The following is a 24960-nucleotide window of genomic DNA, read 5'->3' on the forward strand; positions in this document are numbered from 1 at the left end:
TACCTTATTGTATGTGCATTTTGTATATTAATTTTAATACAAATTTGATTAATCTATGTGTATTTTTGTATATGTATTTTTATAAAAATATGCTTTATTTTATGGGTATTTTGCATCTTTATTTTCATACAAATTTACATTATCTTATTGATATTCTGTGTATTTATTTTGATATGATTTTACATTATTCTATGTGTATTTTGTATATATATTTTATATAAAATGTATTTGTTTTCATTTCATACAAATCTACATTATTTTATGTGTTTTTTGAACATGTATTTAAATACAAATTTAACTAGTTATATGTGTATTTTGTATATCTATTTTGTATGTATATTTTCATAGAAATTTACTCTATTTAATGAGTATTCGTATATATATTTTGATACAAATTTACATTATTAATGTGTATTTTGCATATCTATTTCAATACAAATTTACTTTATTGTACGTGCATTTTGTATATTTATTTTAATACAAATTTAACTATTTTATATGTATTTTTGTATATATATTTTTATGCAAATATGCGTTATTATATGGATATTTTGCATGTTTATTTTCATACAAATTTACATTATTTTATTGATATTCTCTTTATTTATTTTGATACGATTTAACATTATTCTATGTGTTTTTTGTATATATTTTTTTATTTATATATTTACATTATTTAATGTTATTTTGTATATATTTTTTTATCCAAATTTACATTATTTTATGTGTATTTGTTTATATATTTTCATACATATTTACACTATTTTATGTGTTTTTTGTATATATATTTTTCTACGTATTTAAATTATTTTATGTGTATTTTGTATATACATTTTCATAAAAAAATTACGTTATTTTATTGTGTGTATAAGTATATATTTTGATACAAATTTTATACAAATTCATGTTATTTAATGTGTATTGGTATATATATTTTCATACAAAATTATATTATTTTATGTGTATTTTTTCATATTTCATTACAAATTTACCTTATTTTATGTTTATTTTGTATATTTATTTCATTCAATTTTAAATTATTTTATGTGTATATTTGTATTTGTATTTAGGTTATTTTATTTGTATTTTGTATATATATTTTCATCAAAAATTACATTATTTTATTGGTATTTCTTAATTTAATTCGATACGAATTTAGATTATTTCATTGGTATTTTGTATACATATTTTTATACTCATTTACATTATCTAATGTGTGTTTTGTATATATATTTTTATGGAAATTTATCTAATGTTCATTTTTGTACATATATTTTATAGAAATTTGCGTTATTTTATGTATATATTTTATAGAAATTTACGTTATTTTATGTGCATTTTGTATATTTATATTTATACAAATACACATTCTTTTATTGGTATATTGTTTATTTACATTTATACGAATTTACATTATTTCATGTGTATTTTGTATACATTTTTTTTATACGTATTTACTTAATTTTATGTGTATTTTGTATATGTATTTTTGTAGAAATCTACGTTATTTTATGTGTATTCGTATATATATTTTGAAACAAATTTACATTATTTTATATGTATTTTCCATATCTATTTCAATACAAATTTAACTTATTGTATGTGCATTTTGTATATTTATTTTAATACAAGTTCAAATATTTTATGTGTATTTTGGTATCAATAATTTTATAAAAAAATGCGTTATTTTATAGGTATTTTGAATCTTAATTTTCATTTTATATGTACTTTGTATATATATTTTTATACGCTCTTACATTATTTAATATTTATTTTGAATATAATTTTTTATACAAATTCATGGTATTTTATGTGTATTTGTATATATATTTTTATATAAATTTACATTATTGTATGTGTATTTTGTACATATATTTTATTACAAATCTACCTTATTTTATGTTTATTTTGTATGTGTATTTTGTATATTTATATTTATCCAAATACACATTCTTTTATTGGTATTTTGTTTATTTAATGAGTATTTTTTATATATATATTATACAAATTTATGTTAATTTAAGTGTATTTGTTTATATATTTTCACTCAAATTTACATTATTTTATGTGTATTTTGTATATGTATTTCTTTACAAATTTACCTAATTTTATGTGTATTTTGTATATTTATTTTCATACAAATTTAACTTATTTTTGAGTATTTTTATAAATAGTTTTATACAAATTTACGTTATTTTATGTGTATTTTGTATATGTATTTTCATACAAATACACATTCTTTTATTGATATTTTAATTAATTATTTTGACACGAATTTACATTATTTAATGTATTTTTATACACATTTACAACATTTCATGTATATTTTGTATATATATTTCTATAGAAATCTACGTTATTTTATGTGTATTCGTATATATATTTTGAAACAAATCTACATTATTTTATGTGTATTTTGTATATATATTTAATTATAAATTTTAATTATTTTAATTTTATTTTTATATATATTTTAATTAAAATTAAAATAATTTTATTTTTATATATTTATTTGTATTTACGTTATTTTATGTGTATTTTCTATATATATTTTCATTCAAAATTACATTATTTTATCGGTATTTTGTTCATTTATTTCGATACGAATTTAGATTATTTCATGTGTATTTTCTATACATATACATATAGAGTAGATTTCTATGAAAATATATATTCAAAATACATATAAAATTATGAAAATAAGTATATATATATATATATATATATATATATATATATATATATATATATATATATATATATATATATATATATATATATATATATATATATATATATATATATATATATATATATATATATATATATATCACATACACCTAAAAAAAATGAAAAATCGTATCAAAATAAATTAATAAAATACCGATAAAAGAACGTATATTTGTAGGAAAATAAATATACAAAATACACATAAAACTACGAAAATTTGCATAAAATATTTAAAAAAATACGCAAAATTACTTTCAATTTGTATGAAAATAGATATACAAAATACATATAATTAGTTAAATTTGTATTTAAATACATGTACAAAATTCACATAAAATAATGTAAATTTGTATGAAATGAAAACAAATTCACATAAAATAACGTACATTGGTATAAAATAGATATACAAAATATACATAGAATAATATAATATCGTATCAAAATAAATACACAGAATATCAATAAAATAAAGTAATTTTGTATGAAAATAAAGATGCAAAATACCCATAAAATAAAGCATATTTTTATAAAAATACATATACAAAAATACACATAGAATAGCTAAATTTGTATTAAAATTAATATACAAAATGCACGTACAATAAGGTAAATTTGTATTGAAAAAATATGCAAAATGCACATAAAACAATGTATATTTGTTTCAAATTATATATACGAATACACATAAAATAACGTATATTTCTATAGAAATATATATACAAAATACACATGAAATGACGTAAATACGTATAAAAATATATATACACAATACACATTAAATAATGTAAATTCGCATCAAAATAAATAAACAAAATATCAATAAAAGAATGTGTATTTGTATGAAAATAGATATACAAAATACACGTAAAATATTGTAAATTTGAATAAAACTCTATACAAAAAAACACAAAAAATAATTTAAATTTTTATACACATAAAATAATGTAAATTTGAATAAAAATATATAAACAAATACACTTAAAATAACGAAAATTTGTATGAAATATATATAGAAAATACACATTAAATAATGTAAATATGTATAAAAAAATATATACAAAACACAAATAGAATAATGTAAAATAGTATCAAAATAAATACACAGAATAAAAATAAAATAATGTAAAATTGTATGAAAATAAAGATGCAAAATACCCATAAAACAATGCATTTTTTATGAAAATATATATACCAAAATGCACATAAAATATTTAAATTTGTATTACAATAAATACACAAAATGCACATACAATAAGGTAAATTTGTATTGAAATAGATATGCAAAATACATATAAAACAATGTAAATTTGTTTCAAAATATACATACGAATACTCATAAAATAACGTAGATTTCTATAAAATATATATACAAAATACACATAAAATGAACTAAATACGTATAAGAAAATGTATACAAAATACACATAAAATAATGTAAATTCGTATCAAAATAAATAAACTAAATGCCAATAAAAGAATTTTTACTTGTATATATATATATATATATATATATATATATATATATATATATATATATATATATATATATATATATATATATATATATATATATATATATATATATATATATATATATATATATATATATATATATATATATATATATATATATATATGTATATATATATATATATATATATATATATATATATATATATATATATATATATATATATATATATATATATATACAAAATACACATAAGTTAACGTAAAATTGTATAAAACTATATACAAAATAAACAAAAATAATTTAATTTGTATGAAAATAGATATACAAAAGACACATAAAATAAGCTAAATTTGAATTGAAATAAATGTAGAAAATACATAAAATAATGTAAATTTGTATCAAAATATATATTCAAATACACATATAATAACGTAAATTTGTATAAAAATATATAAACAAAATACACATTAAATAATGTAAATACGTATAAAAGATATGTACGTAATATAAAAATTTAGATAATTAAAGATGCAAATTACCCATAAAATATCTTATATTTAAAAAAATATATATACAAAAATACACATAAAATAATCAAATTTCTATTAAAATAAATATACAAAATACACATACAATAAGGTAGATTTTTATTGAAATAGATATGCAAAAAACACATAAAATAATGAAAATTTTTATCAAAATATATACAGATACACACAATAAAATTACGTTAATTTTTATGAAAATATATATACAAAATACACATAAAGTAATGTAAATACATAGAAAAATACATATACAAAATACACATAAAATAATATAAATTCGTATCAAAATAAATAAACAAAATTTCCTCTAAAAGAATGTATATGTGTAGGAAAATATATATACAAAATACAAATAAAATAAAAAAAATTTGTATAAAATAATACAAAAATACACAAAAATAATTTAAATTTGTTTGAAAATAGATATGCAAAATACAAATGATATTAGGCAAATTTTTAATGAAATACATATACAAAATACACATAAAATAATGTAAATTTGTATGAAAATATATAAACAAATACACATAAGATAACGTAAATTTCCATAAAATATATGTACAAAATATACATTAAATAATGTAAATATGTCTAAAAATATATATACAAAATACACAGAATAACGTAAAATCGTATCAAAATAAATAAACAGACATTCAATAAAATAATGTAAATTTGTATGAAAATAAAGATGCAAAATACCCATATAATAACGCATATTTGTTTAAAAATATATATACAAAAATACACATAAAATAATTAAATTTGCATCAAAATAAATATACAAAAGGCACATACAATAAAGAAAATTTGTATTGAAATAGATTTGCGAAATACACCTAAATAATGTAAATTTGTATCAAAATATATATACGAATACACATAAAATAGAGTAAATTTCTATGAAAATATATATTCAAAATACATATAAAATTATGTAAATAAGTATAAAAATATATATATCAAATACACCTAAAATAATGAAAACTCGTATCAAAATAAATAAACAAAATTCCGATAAAAGAACGTATATTTGTAGGAAAATAAATATAAAAAACTCACATAAAATTACGAAAATTTGAATAAAAATATATACTAAAATACACAAAATTAATTTCAATTTGTATGAAAATCGATATACTTAATACACATATAATTAGTTAAATTTGTATTTAATTACATGTACAAAATACACATAAAATAATGTAAATTTGTATGAAATGAAAACAAATTCACATAAAATAACGTTCATTTGTATGAAATATATATATATATATATATATATATATATATATATATATATATATATATATATATATATATATATATATATATATATATATATATATATATATATATATATATATATATATATATATATATATATACAAAATATACATAGAATAATGTAAAATCGTATCAAAATAAATACACAGAATATCAATAAAATAATGTTAATTTGTATGAAAATAAAGATGCAAAATACCCATAAAATAAAGCATTTTTTATAAAATACATATATACAAAAATACACATAGAATAATTAAATTTGTATTAAAATTAATATACAAAATGCTCGTACAATAAGGTAAATTTATATTGAAAAAATATGCAAAATGCACATAAAACAATGTATATTTGTTTCAAAATATATATACGAATACACATAAAATAACATGTATTTTTATAGAAATATATATACAAAATACACATGAAATGACGTAAATACGTATAAAAATATATATACAGAATACACATTAAATAATGTGAATTCGCGTCAAAATAAATAAAAAAATAAATAAACATAAATAATGTAAATTTGTATCAAAATATATATACGAATACCCATAAAATAGAGTAAATTTCTATGAAAATATATATTCAAAACACAAATAAAATGATATGAATAAGTATAAAAATATACATATCAAATACACCTCAAATAATGTAAATTCGTATAAAAATAAATAAACAAAATTACGATAAAAGATGCAAGATACACATTAAATAATGTAAATATTTAAAAAAAAATATATACAAAAAAAATTGAATAATGTGAAATCGTATCAAAATTAATACACCGAATATTAATAAAATAATGTAAATTTGTATGAAAATAAAGATGCAAAATTCTCATCAAATAGCGCATTTCTTGTAAAAATATATATACCAAAATACACATAAAATATTTAAATTTGCATTGAAATAAATATACAAAATGCACATACAATAAGGTAAATTTGTATTGAAAGAGATATGCAAAAATACATATAAAACAATGTAAATTTGTTTCAAAATATATATACGAATACAAATAAAAAACGTAGATTTCTATAAAAATATATATACAAAATACACATAAAATTAAGTAGATACGTATAAAAAATGTATTTGAAATACATAAAATAATGTATTTTCAATTAAAATAAATGTAAATTTGAATGAAAATATAAAACAAAATACTTAAAATAACGTAAATTTGTATAAAATATATACAAGATACACATTAAATAGTGTAAATGTGTATAAAAATATATACAAAAACAAATAGAATAATGTAAATCGTATCAAAATAAATACACAGAATATCATAAAATAATGTAAATTTGTATGAAAATAAAGATGCAAAATTCCAAAAGTATTTTAAATTATAAAATATATATACCAAAATACACATAAAATATTTAAATTTGTATTAAAATAAATATATACCAAAATACACATAAAATATTTAAATTTGTATTAAAATAAATATACAAAATACATATAAAACAATGTAAATTTGTTTCAAAATATATATACGAATACACATAAAATAAAGTAGATTTTTATAAATTATATATAAAAAATACATAAAATTATGTAAATACGTATAAAAAATATATATACAAAATACATATCAAATAATGTAAATTTGTGTCAAAATAAATATACAAAATATCATGAAAAGAATGTAAATTTGAATGAAAATAGATAAACAAACTTAGATAATAAATTTGTATAAAATATATATGCAAGATACACATTAAATAATGTAAATATGTATAAAAAAGTATATACAAAAACAAATAGAATAATGTAAATCGTATCAAAATAAATACACAGAATATCAATAAAACAATGTAAATTTGTATGAAAATAAAGATACAAAATTCTAAAAATATCGCATTTTTATAAAATAAATATACCAAAATACACATAAAATATTTAAATTTGTATTGAAATAAATATACAAAATGCATATACAATAAGGAAATTTGTATTGAAAGAGATATTCAAAAATACATATAAAACAATGTAAATTTGTTTCAAAATATATATACGAATACACATAAAAAACGTAGATTTCTATAGAAATATATATACAAAATATACATAAAATCATGTAAATACATATAAAAAATAAAATTATAAATATACAAAATACACATCAATATCGTAAATTTGTATAAAACTGCAAAATACAAAGTAATTAAATTTGTATGAAAATATATATACACAAAATACATAAATAGTGTAAATTTGTATCATTATATTTAAACAAATACACATAAAATAACGTAAATTTATATAAAATATATAAACAAAATACACATTAAATAATGTAAATATGTATAAAAATATATACAAAATACACATACAATAATGTCGTATCAAAAAAAATAAAAAAAATACCAATAAAATAATGTAAATTTGTAAGAGAAAACATATACAAATAACGCAAATTTCTATAAAAATATATATACCAAAAAACACATAAAATATTTAAATTTGTATTGAAATAAATATACAAAATGCACATACAATAAGGTAAATTTGTATTGAAAGAGATATAAAAATATATATACAAGAATTTAAATTTTTTTATAAATATATATACGAATAAAAATAAAGTTAGGAAAATTTGTATAAATACATATACAAAATACACATAAATAAGTAAATACGTATAAAATAAATGTATACAAAATACACATAAAATAACGTAAATTTGTATAAAATATATATTCAAGATAAATATTAAATAATGTAAAAGCGTATAAAAAATATATATACAAAAAACAAATAGAATAATGTAAAATCGTATCAATATAAATCAACACAAATATCAATAAAATAATATATATTTGAATAAATAAATTTACAAAATTCACAAAATATCGCATTTTTATAGAAATATATACAAAATACATAAAATATTTAAATTTGTATTGAAATAAATATACAAAATGCATATACAGTAAGTTAAATTTGTATTGAAAGAGATATTCAAAATGAATATAAAACAATTTAAATTTGTTTCAAAATATATATACGAATACAAATAAAAAATAGATTTCTATATAAATATATATACAAAATACGTATATTTTATGTAAATACGTATAAAATATATATACAAATACATATCAATAATGTAAATTTTGTATAATAAATAAACAAAATATCATGAAAAGAATGTGTATTTGTATGAAAATAGATAATAGATAATAAATTTGTATAAAATATATATGCAAGATACACGTTATTTTATGTGTATTCGTTAATATATTTTGAAACAAATTTACATTGTTTTATATGAATTTTGTATATCTATTTCAATACAAATATACCTTATTGTATGTGTTTTTTGTATATTTATTTTAATACAAATTTAATTTTTTGATGTGTATTTTGGTATATATATTTTTATAAATAAAAAAATGCGTTATTTTATGGGTATTTTGCTTCTTTATTTTCATACAAATTTACATTATTTTATTAATATTCTGCGTATTTATTTTGATACGATTTTACATTATTCTATTTGTGTTTTGTACATATTTTTTTTTATACAAATTTACGTTATTTTAAGTGTATTTGTTTATGTATTTTCATTCAAATTTACATTATTTTATGTGTATTTTGTGTATGTATTTCAATACAAATTTACCTAATTTTATGTGTATTTTGTATATTTATTTCCATACAAATTTTAATTTTTTTTGTGTATTTTTGTATATAGTTTGATACAAATGTAGGTTATTTTATGTGTATTTTGTATATCTATTTTCATACAAATACACATTCTTTTATTTATATTTTGTTTATCTATTTTGACGCGAATTTACATTATTTAATGTGTATTTTGTATATATTTTAAACAAATTTATATTATTTAATGTGTATTTTGTATATATATATATATATATATATTAATAGATATATATATATATATATATATATATATATATATATATATATATATATATATATATATATATATATATATATATATATATATATATATATATTTATACAAATACACATTCTTTTATTGGTATTTTGTTTATTTATTTTGATACTAATTTACATTATTTTATGGGTATTTTGTATACATTTTTTATACGTTTTACTTAATTTTATGTGTATTTTGTATATATATTTTTATAGAAATCACCTTATTTCATGTGTATTCGTATATATATTTTGAAACAAATTTACATTGTTTATATGTATTTTGCATATCTATTTTTGTGTATTCTGTATTTATTTTTGTTATACATAGAATAATGTAAAATCGTATCAAAATAAGTACACAGAATATCAATAAAATAATTTAAATTTAGATGAAAATAAAGATGCAAAATACCTATAAAATAAAGCATATTTTTTTAAAATACATATACAAAAATACACATAGAATAATTATATATGTGTTAAAATTAATATACAAAATGCACATACAATAAGGTAAATTTGTATTGAAAAAAAAAGCAAAATACACATAAAACAGTGTAAATTTGTTTCAAAATATATATACGAATACACATAAAATAACGTTGATTTCTATAGGAATATATATACAAAATACACATGAAATGATGTAAATACGTATAAAAATATATAGAAAATACACATTAAATACTGTAAATTCGCGTCAAAATAAATAAACAAAATATCAATAAAAGAATGTGTATTTGTATGAAAATAGATATACAAAATACACATAAAATAACCTAAATTTGTATCAAACTATATTCTAAAATACACAAAAATATTTTAAATTTGTATGAAAATAAATATACAAAATACACATAAAATTAGGTAGATTTGTATTGAAATACATATACAAAAAACACATAAAATAATGTAAATTTGAATGAAAAGACATAGACAATTACACTTAAAATAACGTAAATTTGTATAAAAAAATATATACAAAACACAAATAGAATAATGTAAAATCGTATCAAAATAAATACAGAGAATATTAATAAAATAATGTATATTTGTATGAAGATAAAGAGGCAAAATACCCATAAAATAACGCATTTTTTTTATTTATAAAAATATATATATCAAAATACACATAAAAAAATAAATTTGAATTAAAATAAATATATAAAAAACACATACAATAAGGTAAATTTGTATTGAAATAGATATGCAATATACATATAAAACAATGTAAATTTGTTTCAAAATATATATACGAATACACATAAAATAACGTAGATTTCTATAAAAATATATATACAAAATACACATAAAATGAAGTAAATTCGTATCAAAATAAATATACAAAATACCAATAAAAGAATGTGTATTTGTATAAATATAAATATACAGAATACACATAAAATAACGTAAATTTATATAAAACTATATACAAAAATACACAGAAGTATTTTAATTTGTATGAAAATAGATATACAAAATAAGGTAAATTCGTTTCAAATTCAATAAACAAAATTCAGATAAAAGAAAGTATATTTGTAGAATAAATAAATATACAAAATACACATAAAATAACGAAAATTTGTTTGAAAATATATAAAAAAATAAACAAAAATAATTTCAATTTGTATGAAAATAAATATACAAAATACATATGTATTTTGTATATCTATTTTCACACAAATTTAATTACTTTTGTGCATTTTTGCATATAGTTTTATATAAATTTACGTTATTTGATTTGTATTTTGTATATTTATATTTATACAATACACATTCTTTTATTAGTATTTTGTTTATTTATTTTGATACGAGTTTACATTATTTTATGTGTATTTTGTATACCTTTTTTTATACGTATTTACTTCATTTTATGTGTATTTTGTATATTTATTTTCATAGAAATCTACGTTATTTTATGTGTATTCGTACATATATTTTGAAAAAAATTTACATGGTTTTATATGTATTTTGCATATCTATTTCAATACAAATTTATCTTATTGTATGTGCATTTTGTATATTTATTTTGATACAAATTCAAATATTTTATGTGTGTCTTGGTATTTATATTTTTATAAAAAATGCGTTATTTTATGGGTATTTTGCATCTTAATTTTCATACAAATTTACATTATTTTATTAATATTCTGTGTATTTATTTTGATACGATTTTATATTATTCTATTTGTGTTTTGTATATATTTTTTTATACATATTTACATTATTTAATGAGTATTTTGTATATATATTTTTATACGTATTTACATCATTGCATGTGTATTTTGTATAGTTTTAAACAAATTTATATTATTTAATGTGTATTTTGAATATATATATTTATACAAATACACATTCTTTTATTGGTATTTTGTTTATTTATTTTGATACTAATTTACATTATTTTATGTGTATTTTGTATACATTTTTTATACGTATTTACTTAATTTTATGTGTATTTTGTATATATATTTTTATAGAAATCTACCTTATTTCATGTGTATTCGTATATATATTTTGAAACAAATTTACGTTGTTTATATGTATTTTGCATATCTATTTTTGGGTATTTATTTATTTTTGTTATACATAGAATAATGTAAAATCGTATCAAAATAGGTACACAGAATATCAATAAAATAATTTAAATTTGTATGAAAATAAAGATGCAAAATACCCATAAGATAAGGCATATTTTTTTTTAAAAATACACATACAAAAATACTCATAGAATAATTAAATTTGTATTAAAATCTATATACAAAATGCACACATACAATAAGGTAAATTTGTATTGAAAAAAAACGCAAAATACAAATAAAACAGTGTAAATTTGTTTCAAAATATATATACGAATACACATAAAATAACGTAGATTTCTATAGAAATATATATTCAAAATACACATGCAATTATGTAAATATGTATAAAAATATATATATATATATATATATATATATATATATATATATATATATATATATATATATGTATAAAAATATATATATATATATATATATATATATATATAAAATACATATTAAGTAATGTAAATTCGTGACAAAATAAATAAACAAAATATCATGAAAAGAATGTGTATATGTATGAAAATAAATAATAGATAATAAATTTGTATGTAATATATATGCAAGATACATTTAAATAATGTAAATATGTATAAAAAAAATGTATACAAAAAACAAATAGAATAATGTAAAATCGTATCAAAATAAATACATCGAATATTAATAAAATAATATTATTTGTATGAAAATAAAGATGCTAAATTCCCATCAAATAGCACATTTCTTATAAAAATATATATACCAAAATACACATAAAATATTTAAATTTGTATTGAAATAAATATACAAAATGCACATACAATAAGGTAAACTTCTCTTGAAAAAAATATGCAAAAATACATATAAAACAATGTAAATTTGTTTCAAAATATATATACGAATACACATAGAATAACGTAGATTTCTATAAAATATATATACAAAATACACATAAAATTAAGTAAATACGTATAAAAAAAATGTAAAGAAAATACATATAAAATAATGTAAATTCGAAACAAAATAAATAAACAAAATACCAATAAAAGAATGTATATCTATTTATTTTAATACAAAATCAAATATTTTATGTTTTTTCGTATATATATTTTTATAAAAAATGCGTTATTTTATGGGTATTTTGCATCTTAATTTTCATACAAATTTACATTATTTTATTAATATTTTCTGTATTTATTTTGATACGATTTTACATTATTTTATTTATGTTTTGTATATATTTTTTTATACATATTTACATTATTTAATGTGTTTTTTGTATATATATTTGATACATATTTACGTTATTTTAAGTTATTTTATGTGTATTTGTTTATATATTTTGACACAAATTTACAATATTTTATGGGTATTTTGTATATATATTTCAAAAGAAATTTACCTAGTTTTATATGTATTTTGAATACCTATCTATTTTCATACAAACTCAAATTATTTTTATGTATTTTTGTATATATTTCAATACAAATTTTAGTTATGTTATGTGTATTTTGTAAATCTATTTTCATTCAAATATATATTATTTTATTGCTATTTTGTTGATTTATATTGTATTGATACGAATTTACATTATTTTATATGTACTTTGTATATATATTTTTATACGCATTTACATTATTTAACATTTATTTTGAATATATACTTTTATACAAATTCATGGTATTTTATGTGTATTTGTATATATATTTTCATATAAATTTACATTATTTTATGTGTATTTTGTACATATATTTCATTACAAATTTAACTTATTTTATGTTTATTTTGTATGTGTTGTACATTTATATTTATACAAATACACATTCTTTTATTGGTATTTTGTTTATTTATTTTGTTTCGAGTTTACATTATTTTATGTGTATTTTGTTTACATTTTTTTATACGTATTTACTTAATTTTATGTGTATTTTGTATATATATTTTTATAGAAATCTACGTTATTTTATGTGTATTCGTATATATATTTTGAAACAAATTTACATTGTTTTATATGTACTTTTGCATATCTCTTTCAATAGAAGTTTACCTTATTGTATGTGCATTTTGTATATTTATTTCAATACAAATTTAAATATTTTATGTGTATACATGTACAAAAAATACATAAATTAATGTAGATTTTTATGAAATGAAAACAAATTCATTTTATATAAAATATGTATACAAATTACACATAGAATAATGTAAAATCATATTAAAATAAATACACAGAATATCAATAAAATAATGTAAATATGTATGAAAATAAAGATGCAAAAAATACATATACAAAAATACACATACATTAATCAAATTTGTATTAAAATTAATATACAAAATGCACATACAATAAGGTAAATTTGTATTGAAAAAATGTGCAAAATACACATAAAACAATGTAAATTTGTTTCAAAATATATATACGAATACACATAAAATAACGCAGATTTTTATAGAAATATATATACAAAATACACTTGAAATAATGTAAATACGTATAAAAATATATATACAAAATACACATTAAATAATGTTAATTCGTGTCAAAATAAATAAACAAAATATCATGAAAAGAATGTGTATTTGTATGAAAATAGATATACAAAATACACATAAAATAACCTAAATTTGTATAAAACTATAAACAAAAATACACAAAAATAATTTAAACTTGTATGAAAATAAATATACAAAAAACATATAAAATTAGGTAAATTTGTATTGAAATACATATACAAAATACACATAAAATAATGTAAATTTGAATGAAAATATATAAACATATAGACTTAAAATAACGTAAATTTGTATCAAATATATATACAAGAAACACATTAAATAATGTAAATATGTATAAAAAAATTATACTAAACACAAATAAAATAATGTAAAATCGTATCAAAATAAATACAGAAAATATTAATAAAATAATGTAAATTTGTATGAAAATTAAGATGCAAAATACCCATAAAATAACGCATTTTTTATAATAATATATATACGAAAAAACATAAAATATTTGATTTTGTATTAAAATAAATAGATATACAAAATACACATAAAATAAGCCAAATTAAATGAAAAATATATACAAAATACACATAGAATAATGTAAAATCGTATCAAAATAAATACACAGAATATCAATAAAATATTGTAATTTTGTATGAAAATAAAGATGCAAAATACCTATAAAATAAAGCATATTTTTTTAAAAATACATATACAAAAATACACATAGAATAATTAAATTTGTATTAAAATTAATATACAAAATGCACGTACAATAAGGTAAATTTGTATTGAAAAAATATACAAAATGCACATTAAAGCGTAAATTTGTTTAAAAATCTATATACGAATACACATAAAATAACGTAGATTTCTATAGAAATATATATACAAAATACACATGAAATGATGTAAATACGTATAAAATATATATATACAAAATACACATTAAATAATTTAAATTCTCGTCAAAATAAATAAACAAAATATCAATAAAAGAATGTGTATTTGTATGAAAATAGATATACAAAATACTCATAAAATAACCTACGTTTGTATAAAACTATATACAAAAATACACAAAAATAATTTAAATTTGTATGAAAATAAATATACAAATTACACATAAAATTAGGTAAATTTGTTTTGAAATACATATACAAAATACACATAAAATAATGGAAATTTGAATGAAAATATATAAACATATACACTTAAAATAACGTAAATTTGTATCAAATATATATACAAAATACTAATTAAATAATGTAAATATGTATAAAAAAATATATACAAAACACAAATAGAATAATGTAAAATCGTATCAAAATAAATACACAGAATATTAATTAAACAATGTAAATTTGTATGAAAATAAAGATGCAAAATAGCCATAAAATAACGCATTTTTTTTATAAAAATATATATACCAAAATACACATAAAATATTAAAATTTTTATTAAAATAAATATAAAAAATGCATATACTGTAAGGTAAATTTGTATTGAAATAGATATGCAAAATACATATAAAAAAATGTAAATTTGTTTCAAAATATATATACGAATACATATAAAATAACGTTGATATCTATAAAAATATATACAAAATACACATAAAATGAAGTAAATACGTATTAAAAAATGAATACAAAATACACATAAAAATCGTATCAAAATAAATAAACAAAATACCAGTAAAAGAATGTGTATTTGTATAAATATAAATATACAAAATATACATAAAATATCGTAAATTTGTATAAACCTATATACAAAAATACACAAAACAAATACACATTCTTTTATTGGTATTTTGTTTATTTATTTTGTTTCGAATTTATATTATTTTATGTGTATTTTGTTTACATTTTTTTATACGTATTTACTTAATTTTATGTGTATTTTGTATATATATTTTTATAGAAATCTACGTTATTTTATGTGTATTCGTATATATATTTTGAAACAAATTTACAATTTTTTATATGTATTTTTGCATATCTCTTTCAACAGAAGTTTACCTTATTGTATCTGCATTTTGTATATTTATTTCAATACAAATTTAAATATTTTATATGTATTTTGGTATATATATTTTTATAAGAAATGCGCTATTTGATGGGAATTTTGCATCTTTATTTTCATACAAATTTACATTATTTTATTAATATTCGGTGTATTTATTTTGATACGATTTTACATTATTCTATTTGTTTTTTGTATATATTTTTTTATACATATTTACATTATTTAATGTGTATCTTGCATATATATTACATACAAATTTATTATCTATTATTTATTTTCATACAAATACACATTCTTTTCATGGTATTTTGTTTATTTATTTTGTCACGAATTTACATTACTTAATATGTATTTTATATATATATTTTTATACGTATTTACATAATTTCATGTGTATTTTGTATATATATTTCTATAGAAATCTACGTTATTTTATGTGTATTCGTATATATATTTTGAAACAAATTTACAGTTTTATTTGTATTTTGCGTTTTTTTTCAATACAAATTTACCTTATTGTATGTGTGCATTTTGTATATTGATTTTAATACAAATTTAATTATTCTATGTGTATTTTTGTATATGTATTTTTTTAAAAAAATATGCTTTATCTTATGGGTATTTTGCATCTTTATTTTCATACAAATTTAAATTATTTTATTGATATTCTGTGTACCTATTTTGATACGATTTTACATTATTCTATGTATAACAAAAATAAATTCAGAATACACAAAAATAGATATGCAAAATACATATAAACAATGTAAATTTGTTTCAAAATATATATACGAATACATATGAAATAAGGTAGATTTCTATAAAAATATATATACAAAATACACATAAAATTAAGTAAATACGTATAAAAAATGTATACAAAATACACATAAAATAATGTAAATTAGTATCAAAATAAATAAACAAAATACCAATAAAAGAATGTGTATTTGTATAAATATATATATATATATATATATATATATATATATATATATATATATATATATATATATATATATATATATATATATATATATATATATATATATATATATATATATATATATATATATATATATATATATATATATATATATATATATACAAAATACACATTAAATAATATAAATTTGTTTAAAACTATACAAAATACACATGAAATGATGTAAATTCGTATAAAAATATATATACAAAATACACATTAAATAATGTATTTTGAAACAAATTTACATTGTTTTATATGTATTTTGCATATCTATTTCAATACAAATTTACCTTATTGTATGTGTTTTTTGTATATTTATTTTAACACAAATTTAATTTTTTGATGTGTATTTTGGTATATATTTTTTTATAAATAAAAAAAATGCGTTATTTTATGGGTATTTTGCTTCTTTATTTTCATACAAATTTACATTATTTTATTAATATTCTGCGTATTTATTTTGATACGATTTTACATTATTCTATTTGTATTTTGTACATATTTTTTTTATACAAATTTACGTTATTTTAAGTGTATTTGTTTATGTATTTTCATTCAAATTTACATTATTTTATGTGTATTTTGTGTATGTATTTCAATACAAATTTACCTAATTTTATGTGTATTTTGTATATTTATTTCCATACAAATTTTAAATTTTTTTGTGTATTTTTGTATATAGTTTGATACAAATTTAGGTTATTTTATGTGTATTTTGTATATCTATTTTCATACAAATACACATTCTTTTATTTATATTTTGTTTATTTATTTTGACGCGAATTTACATTATTTAATGTGTATTTTGTATATATATTTCTATACGAATTTACATCATTTCATGTGTATTTTGTATAGTTTTAAACAAATTTATATTATTTAATGTGTATTTTGTATATATATATATATATATATATATATATATATATATATATATATATATATATATATATATATATATATATATATATATATATATATTTATACAAATACACATTCTTTTATTGGTATTTTGTTTATTTATCTTGATACTAATTTACATTATTTTATGGGTATTTTGTATACATTTTTTATACGTTTTACTTAATTTTATGTGTATTTTGTATATATATTTTTATAGAAATCACCTTATTTCATGTGTATTCGTATATATATTTTGAAACAAATTTACATTGTTTATATGTATTTTGCATATCTATTTTTGTGTATTCTGTATTTATTTTTGTTATACATAGAATAATGTAAAATCGTATCAAAATAAGTACACAGAATATCAATAAAATAATTTAAATTTAAATGAAAATAAAGATGCAAAATACCTATAAAATAAAGCATATTTTTTTTAAATACATATACAAAAATACACATAGAATAATTAAATATGTGTTAAAATTAATATACAAAATGCACATACAATAAGGTAAATTTGTATTGAAAAAAAAAGCAAAATACACATAAAACAGTGTAAATTTGTTTCAAAATATATATACGAATACACATAAAATAACGTTGATTTCTATAGGAATATATATACAAAATACACATGAAATGATGTAAATACGTATAAAAATATATAGAAAATACACATTAAATACTGTAAATTCGCGTCAAAATAAATAAACAAAATATCAATAAAAGAATGTGTATTTGTATGAAAATAGATATACAAAATACACATAAAATAACCTAAATTTGTATCAAACTATATTCTAAAATACACAAAAATATTTTAAATTTGTATGAAAATAAATATACAAAATACACATAAAATTAGGTAGATTTGTATTGAAATACATATACAAAAAACACATAAAATAATGTAAATTTGAATGAAAAGACATAGACAATTACACTTAAAATAACGTAAATTTGTATAAAAAAATATATACAAAACACAAATAGAATAATGTAAAATCGTATCAAAATAAATACAGAGAATATTAATAAAATAATGTATATTTGTATGAAGATAAAGAGGCAAAATACCCATAAAATAACGCATTTTTTTTATTTATAAAAATATATATATCAAAATACACATAAAAAAATAAATTTGAATTAAAATAAATATATAAAAAACACATACAATAAGGTAAATTTGTATTGAAATAGATATGCAAAATACATATAAAACAATGTAAATTTGTTTCAAGATATATATACGAATACACATAAAATAACGTAGATTTCTATAAAAATATATATACAAAATACACATAAAATGAAGTAAATTCGTATCAAAATAAATATACAAAATACCAATAAAAGAATGTGTATTTGTATAAATATAAATATACAAAATACACATAAAATAACGTAAATTTATATAAAACTATATACAAAAATACACAGAAGTATTTTAATTTGTATGAAAATAGATATACAAAATAAGGTAAATTCGTTTCAAATTCAATAAACAAAATTCAGATAAAAGAAAGTATATTTGTAGAATAAATAAATATACAAAATACACATAAAATAACGAAAATTTGTTTGAAAATATATAAAAAAATAAACAAAAATAATTTCAATTTGTATGAAAATAAATATACAAAATACATATGTATTTTGTATATCTATTTTCACACAAATTTAATTACTTTTGTGCATTTTTGCATATAGTTTTATATAAATTTACGTTATTTTATTTGTATTTTGTATATTTATATTTATACAATACACATTCTTTTATTAGTATTTTGTTTATTTATTTTGATACGAGTTTACATTATTTTATGTGTATTTTGTATACCTTTTTTTTATACGTATTTACCTCATTTTATGTGTATTTTGTATATTTATTTTCATAGAAATCTACGTTATTTTATGTGTATTCGTACATATATTTTGAAAAAAATTTACATGGTTTTATATGTATTTTGCATATCTATTTCAATACAAATTTATCTTATTGTATGTGCATTTTGTATATTTATTTTGATACAAATTCAAATATTTTATGTGTGTCTTGGTATTTATATTTTTATAAAAAATGCGTTATTTTATGGGTATTTTGCATCTTAATTTTCATACAAATTTACATTATTTTATTAATATTCTGTGTATTTATTTTGATACGATTTTATATTATTCTATTTGTGTTTTGTATATATTTTTTTATACATATTTACATTATTTAATGTGTATTTTTTATATATATTTTATATAAATTTACGTTATTTTAAGTGTATTTGTTTATATATTTATAAATTTGTATTGAAATACATACACAAAATACACATAAAATAATGTAAATTTGAATGAAAATACATAAACAAATACACTTAAAATAACGTAAATTTGTATAAAAAAAATATGTACAAAACACAAAAAGTATAATGTAAAATCGTATCAAAATAAATACACAAAATATTAATAAAATAATGTAAATTTGTATGAAAATAAAGAAGCAAAATACCCATAAATATATACCAAAATACACATCAAAAAATTAAATTTGTATTAAAATAAATATACAAAAAACACATACAATAAGGTAAATTTGTATTGAAATAGATATGCAAAATACATATAAAACAATGTAAATTTGTTTCAAAATATATATACGAATACACATAAAATAACGTAGATTTCTATAAAAATATATATACAAAATACACATAAAATGAAGTAAATACGTATAAAAAAATGTATACAAAATACACATAAAATAATGTAAATTCGTATCAAAATAAATATACAAAATACCAATAAAAGAATGTGTATTTGTATAAATATAAATATACAAAATACACATAAAATAACGTAAATTTATACAAAACTATATACAAAAATACACAGAAGTAATTAAATTTGTATGAAAATATATACAAAATACACACGAAATAATCTAAATTTGAATTGAAATATATATACAAAATACATGAAATAAAGTAAATTATGTGTATTTTGTATATTTATTTTCATAGAAATCTACGTTATTTTATGTGTATTCGTATATATATTTTGAAATTTTTTTTTACATGGTTTTATATGTAATTTGCATATCTATTTCAATGCAAATTTACCTTATTGTATGTGCATTTTGTATATTTATTTTAATACAAATTCAAATATTTTATGTGTGTCTTGGTATAAATATTTTTTTAAAAATGCGTTATTTTATGGGTATTTTGCATCTTAATTTTCATACAAATTTACATTATTTTATTAATATTCTGTGTATTTATTTTGATACGATTTTATATTATTCTATTTGTGTTTTGTATATATTTTTTCATACATATTTACATTATTTAATGTGTATTTTTTATATATATTTTATACAAATTTACGTTATTTTAAGTGTATTTGTTTATATATTTTCATTCAAATTTACATTATTTCATCTGTATTTTGTAAATGTAATTCAATACAAATTTACCTAATTTTATGTGTATTTTGTATATTTATTTTCATACAAATGAAAATTATTTTTGTGTATTTTTGTATATAGTTTTATACAAATTTAGGTGATTTTATGTGTATATTGTATATCTATTTTCATACAAATACACATTCTTTTATTGATATTTTGTTTATTTATTTTGACGCGAATTTACATTTTTTAATATGTTTTTTATATATATATTTTTATACGTGTTTACATCAATTGATGTGTATTTTGTATATATATTTCTATAGAAATCTACGTTGATTTATGAGTATTCGTATATAGATTTTGATATAAATTTACACTGTTTTATGTGTATTTTGCATATTTTTTCAATACAAATTTACCTTATTGTATATGCATTTTGTAAATTAATTGTAATACAAATTTAATTATGCTATGTGTATTTTTGTATATGTATTTTTATAAAAATATGATTTATTTTATGGGTATTTTGCATTTTTATTTTCATACAAATTTACATTATTTTATTTATATTCTGTTTATTTTTTTTTGAAACATTTTTACATTATTCTATGTGTATTTTGTATATCTATTTTTATACGTATTTACTTAATTTATGTGTATTTTGTATATATATTTTTATAGAAATCTACGTTATTTTATGTGTATTCGTATATATTTTGAAACAAATTTACATTGTTTTATATGTATTTTTGCATATCTCTTTCAATACAAGTTTACCTTATTGTATGTGCATTTTGTATATTTACTTCAATACAAATTTAAATATTTTATGTGTATTTTGGTATATATATTTTTATAAGAAATGCGCTATTTGATGGGAATTTTGCATCTTTATTTTCATACAAATTTACATTATTTTATTAATATTCGGTGTATTTATTTTGATACGATTTCACATTATTCTATTTGTTTTTTGTATATATATTTTTTATACATATTTAAATTATTTAATGTGTATCTTGCATATATATTTCATACAAAGTATTATCTATTATTTATTTTCATACAAATACACATTCTTTTCATGATATTTTGTTTATTTATTTTGACACGAATTTAATTAGATATGTATTTTGTATATATATTTTTATACGAATTTACATAATTTCATGTGTATTTTGTATATATATTTCTATAGAAATCTACGTTATGTTATGTGTATTCGTATATATATTTTGAAACAAATTTACTTTGTTTTATATGTATTTTTGAATATCTCTTTCAATACATATTTACCTTACTGTATATGCATTTTGTATATTTATTTCAATACAAATTTAAATATTTTATACGTACTTTGGTATATATATTTTTATAAAAAATGCGCTATTTTATGGGAATTTTGCATCTTTCTTTTCATACAAATTTACATTATTTTATTGATATTCTGTGTATTTATATTGATAGGATTTTACATTATTCTCTTTCTTTTTTGTAAATATTTTTTTATACACATTTACATTATTTAATGTGTATCTTGCATATATATTTTATACAAATTTACGTTATTTTAAGTGTATTTGTTTATATATTTTCATTCAAATTTACATTATTCTATGTGTATTTTGTATATGTATTTCAATACAAATTTACCTAATTTTATGTGTATTTTGTATATTTCTTTTTATACAAATTTTATATATTTTTGTGTATCTTTGTATATTGTTTTATACAAATTTAGGTTATTTTATGTACGCATTTACTTTATTTAATGTGTGTTTTGTATATATATTTTTATGCAAATTTACTTTATTTTATGTGCATTTTTGTACATATATTTTTTTAGAAATTTGCGTTAATTTATGTGTATTTGTATATGTTTTCTCATCCAAATTTACATTATTTGATTGCTATTTTGTTTATTTATTTTGATACGAATGAAAATAGATATACAAAATATACATAAAATAAACTAAATTTGTATTGAAATATATATACAAAATACATAAAATAATGTAAATTTGTATCAAAATATTTTAACAGATGCGCATTAAATAACGTAAATTTGTATTAAAATATACAAAATACACATTAAATAATGTAAATATGTATAAAAAAATATATACAAAACTCAAATAGAATAATGTAAAATCGTATTAAAATAAATACACAGAATATTAATAAAACAATGTAAATTTGTATGAAAATAAAGATGCAAAATACCCATTAAATAACGCATTTTTTATAAAAATATATATACCAAAATACACATGAAAAAATTAATTTGTATTAAAATAAATATACAAAATACACATACAATAAGGTAAATTTGTATTGAAATAGATGTGCAAAAAACATATAAAACAATGTAAACTTGTTTCAAAATATATATACGAATACACATAAAATAACGTAGATTTCTATAAAAATATATATACAAAATACACATAAAATGAAGTAAACACGTATAAAAAAATGTATACAAAAAACACATAAAATAATGTAAATTCGTATCAAAATAAATAAACAAAATACCAATAAAAGAATGTGTATTTGTATAAAAATAAATATAC

Source organism: Eriocheir sinensis, unplaced genomic scaffold, assembly GCF_024679095.1.
Source record: "Eriocheir sinensis breed Jianghai 21 unplaced genomic scaffold, ASM2467909v1 Scaffold213, whole genome shotgun sequence".
NCBI classification, from domain to species: domain Eukaryota; kingdom Metazoa; phylum Arthropoda; class Malacostraca; order Decapoda; family Varunidae; genus Eriocheir; species Eriocheir sinensis.